Source organism: Oratosquilla oratoria, chromosome 33, assembly GCF_046742065.1.
Source record: "Oratosquilla oratoria isolate Oo_2021 chromosome 33, ASM4674206v1, whole genome shotgun sequence".
NCBI lineage: Eukaryota > Metazoa > Arthropoda > Malacostraca > Stomatopoda > Squillidae > Oratosquilla > Oratosquilla oratoria.
In genome coordinates this window covers 42,059,948-42,064,947 of record NC_134809.1, presented here as the reverse complement: position 1 = coordinate 42,064,947, position 5,000 = coordinate 42,059,948, and the positions used below count along the sequence as shown (strand labels likewise).

The following is a 5,000-nucleotide window of genomic DNA, read 5'->3' as shown; positions in this document are numbered from 1 at the left end:
GGCAAGGACCTATGGCGGGGACGCGGGATCACAAATTGTTACCAAATTTTGTTTTATTCGGTAATAATCCAAATGTGTGCGTGTATGTGTGATTCACCATGGTCTTGGATCACGCGTTGGACTCGTGATAGCTGTTACCCTTTCCGAATGAGAGCTCAGAGCTCGTACATGGCCCGATATGTGGGTAATGTAATGACTTTACACGTACATCCCCAACTCCTTGCCCACCAGAGCTGAAAGACCTGTAAGTGTGTGTGTGTGTGTGTGTGTGTGTGTGTGTGTGTGTGTGTGTGTGTGTGTGTTTCATCATGGTCTTGGATCACGTGTTGGACTCGTGATCGACAGCTATTTTCCTCCCGGATGAGAGCTCAGAGCTCATATATGACCGATCTATAAGTAATTCTGTGACCTTTACACGCACACACACACACACAACTCCCCGCCCACGGCAGTTGGAGTAACGACTCGCAGCGCAGCGATACTGAAATTATTTCAGCCCTGGGCGGGATTCAAACCCGGACCGCTGTAGTAACGGCCGGGAACTCTAACCACTGCGCCATCTAGTCGTCTAACCACTGCGCCATCTAGTCCTGTGTGTGTGTTATTCACCATGATCTTGGATCACGTGTTGGGCTCGTGATCGACAGCTATTTCCTTCCCGGAAGAGAGCTCAGAGCTCATATATGACCAATCTGTGGTAATGCTGAGCGCCCCACCCACCTCTAAGTGACCAAAGGGGAACGGGGCAAAATGGGGTTATGGGGAATAAGGAGTAAAGCACGAAGAACCGCCTTCCACGTAAGGACCTTGATCTTTATCACCAAACCCTCGACCACACCATCATTCTCCACTACGGGCAGTTCTATTGATTTCGTCAATAACGCGCACAATCTATTTTACCAATAGACAATAAAATAAGTCAAATTACTGAAAGATGGTACTTATGTCTTTAATGTGGCTACTCTATATGGTTGTTTGTTATCCCTTTTGTGACAAAAGGGTTAAGGTTGCAGTGGGACTGCGCGTGCACAGCCGTGACCCATTTCTGTGACGTCATGTCGTTGAATCTGACGTTTACCGCTTCCTTCCTGCCCTGGGAGAGACTGGAGAGAGGAAGAGGAAGCCGCGCTGGGAATTTCCCTCACCGCGTCCTTTGAATGGCAAGCCGAGGCGACCGCCATGGGTTCACGGCCTTCTTGATATGATTTTTTTCTTCTTCTTTTTCCACAATAACAACAGGGATCTAATCAGGCTACGCCTGCATTGCATAGTAGAAAGTCATTCTCTCAAGTAAAACTGATCGTTTACTTTGTATTTTTCCTGAGGAACTGAAACGAAGACAACTCTTCAGGAGTTTCTGCCTCTCACACCGTTCTTCCTCGCCATCAACGGCGTTCTTGTGGCTAACGGCGTCATTTTCACATCCTCAAGGGAACGCAATAGCAAATGAGTTGGAATGTCTGGTGTCGACATAAAAGTTTATCCTTTACGTGACGTAAAACACTATGTTATTCATTTTTCTACTCTCTGTCTTTGTCTTTATTATGTTTTCTATTAATGTATACGCATACATACACACGCACATTTTCATATATAAATATCTATTTATAGATTTGTACAAATGGTTATACATATGTAATTATACATATAAATGTACATACACGTACGGATAGGTACAACCTCATGGAAACTTTTGATTTATTGAAATAACCCACGAAACCTGCTGGGTTTCTTTTAAGCTTTATTGGAAAATGGTGAGAACGCACATTATATGCACAACAGCCAAGGTCTAGTTCTGGCAAACTCTGGTCGACCTTCTCAGAGGTTGGGGTGGGTGAGTGAGGGTGGAAGTGGTGGTTATTTTTTTTCCCGTAGTGGTGTTGTTTTGTCCGTAGTGATGGTGTTTTGTTCGTAGCGCTTTTTTCATTGTGGTGGTGTTTTGTCCGTAGTGGTGGGGTTTTGTCCGTAGTGGTGGCGTTTTGTCCGTAGCGGTGGCGCTTTGTCCGTAGTGGTGTTGGTGGTAGCGGACATCTTGTCATTAGGAAGATTAGATGGTTTTCGAGCAAATTGTTGTCAAACGTGTCGCAGACAAAGCTAACGAATACACAGCGAGCACTGGAAATATCACTACTGAGAATTACTGCACAGAATGGCAAGGATATGATAAGCTGGGAACAGCACATTAAAGTGAGGGAATCTGTATAGGCGACAAACAAGATGAAGTGAAATGGACAGGGCAAATAGCAAGAAAGTAGATTAGCAGATAGTGCAAATGTCTTACTGACTGGACACCACGAGGAAGCGAGCGTGGGAGACGGAACAGGTGGAGAGACAAGATAAAGAAGAACGTAGGATTGACGTGGCAAAGATTGGAGATGTCGTGCAACTCATGGAAGAGGTTGATGTAGACCTTTGTTCAGCAGTGGACTATGAATGGTTGATGAGAGCCCGCAAGATCAAGTGGCATGTTCACTCTTTCTTTCCTCTCTCCTTCCTTCTAGTGGGAGGCCCTAGAACTCGCTTCCCTTTGATATTTACCCTCGCATGTTTACGATGTTGACTCTTTCAGAAAGAAAGTCTCGAGACGCTTCCCCTGTACCAGCAAACGCCTCGTAATTGCCACGTTCCTTTTCCTTTTCTTTAGGAAGCAGTGACCTGCAGGCCTTCTATTTACGGAACTCATTAATCCAATGCGTCCCTATTTCATGGATGTAAATAAAAATATGTCCACAGATAAATACATATAATAGAACAGATAAAGACTCGCACACTTTCGTCTCCCATTAATGTACTGTAGAGACCTTGGAAGACCTCCCTCATCCCCTACCCGTACGCGGTGGGCAGCTCGTGCCGTGTGGCCTCCTTGCTAGTAGAGTGGTAGCGTGCTGGCCTTGTAATCACGGGGTGGGCGGATCGATCCTTGCCCGGGCTCGTAAGCTTAAGCTGTTTACTGGAGAGGTCACTGCCGTGGCTGGGCACCACGGTGGGAGGTTGAACCTTGCCTCGGCTGACGGTCGGCCGCCCGACGTGGCGTCTGTTTGAACCCTCGCCGAGGCGCAGAGGTTAGGAAAGGCTTCGTCCACTCTGAGTAATGGCCCCCGACCACTGTTCACCTCTAGACCTGAGGTGACTTGGTGACATCACTGTGTGTGTAATACATTAGCTTCCTTCGGGTATCGCCACTGGTGTGGCATAGCGTGGACACCGTCTCTCCTTCGCTCACGGATGAGCAGTTCCGGACCACCGACAATGTTGAGGTCCAAGCGGGTACCAGCCCCGAAAACCATGAAAACAAATCGTGCCGCCATGCCTGAAGTCAAGAGCTTATCGCTCCGCGTGTGGGCAGCCTCACGGAAGAAAAGCAAACAGTCAATCGGGGTCCCAGGACAATGGGCGGCGTGTGGAAGGTGAGACGTGGGCGTGGGTCAGGGGCGCGGAGGGGAAGTATGTTTAAGGCGGGGTGGAGTTCTCGCTGACTTGGCGCCCTTCCTCCTTCCTTGCTTGCTTGCTTTGTGTCAAGGACCTTAGGCGGCACTGTTCATTCAAATGTATGGTAATGAGAATCTGGTGACTACCGCCTTAGTCTTCGTTTTAAGACTTAACTTGATTTTTCCAGCCGCCGAGGGGCAGTTTCATTGAGCTGAGGGAAGCCCACTCCACAGCAAGACGCGATGCTCTCCCAAAAACCGCAGATTTGGAATATATCCTCCATATGAGGAAGAAAGAGTGGTTGGACTCTATTTCGGGGCAGACACAAAAACGAATGTTGGTGTGACAAGAATTCCCAGAGAAAATTAAATTTTTAGTACCTTCAGTCAATAGATACACTTCCATTTAGCCACAGAATAAAGAGGATGAAGCGAAAGAAGTAGAAGGTTGCGATAAACAAGATGAAGTTGGTAAGTAGAACACAATCTTTAGTATGGAGTTTGTTGCTGGCTTTATAGGACGGGCAGCCTATGGTAATGCATAGGACAAATTAGTCCAATTCGAAACCATACATGACTTTGAAGCTAGCTATGATAATTGGCAGGATTCCGCGAGCATTTCCACCTTCTTATATGCTAAGGTTAGTTGAATTAGGTCAATACACCCAAAATGAAGTAGTCCAGCACACCCTGAGGCTACCTTTCAGTGCAGTGTAACAGGCTGCAATAAACTAATAACCGCGGATGAAGCCTTCAAGGAAAGCTGAAGAAACTCTTGGGACAGTAGTCTTGCTTAATTAAAAAAACAAAACAAAAAAAAACGCTTGTTTGTGGTCGCCCCAGGCAGGCAGACCCAAATCAGTGGGCGACTGCTTTTCCTCTGTTTAGCCCTAATTTTTCTCTTTTTTTCTGAGTCTTGTCTTTCTTTTTCTTATTCTCTTTCGTTTCCCATTGCATCATCCAGTCTCACCTGTCTTCGCTCACTTCCTTACCACTTCCCGCACCTATTTCCAACCCGTTTACCTTTGCCAGCTGTACCTCCTCTCTAGTTTCCATGTACTTTTCCCTTTATCCTTTTTTTTCGCAATTTTCTCTGAAAGTCATCTCCTAAATGATATCCCACTCTTACGACTCATCACGCCATCGTTTTATCATGTGACCGTCCCTATCGGATCACCATTGAAACGTTCTGTCAACATTTCTCAAAGAACGGAGAGTTTGGTGTGGAAAAATTCCATTTTAGGACACAAGAAATATTGACAGAACTGTGGTGACGGTCTGTGATGAAACTATGAAAGCCTGTGATGATCTGGGATGAAACTATGGAAGCCTGTGACGGAGGTCTGTGACAAAATTGTGACAGTTTGTAATGGAATGGCGACTTCCTGATGAAAGTTCAGTTGTCTTGGAAGAGGTTTCGTCTGGATCAAGAAACTGGTCTTTACCTACCGCGACTTCATCCTTTCCCTATCTTCTTCCTAACTAATGGAGAACACACACACACACACACACACACACACACACACACACACACACACACACACACACACACACACACACACACACACACAC

General features: G+C 46.3%; 1 protein-coding gene across 1 annotated transcript in view; it reads right to left on the bottom strand.

Annotated features, from left to right (window-relative positions):
- The window catches only part of T48 (FU domain-containing protein T48), a 203,382-nt gene that overhangs the window by 5,104 nt on the left and 193,278 nt on the right, over positions 1 to 5,000 (bottom strand). The window lies entirely within an intron of this gene.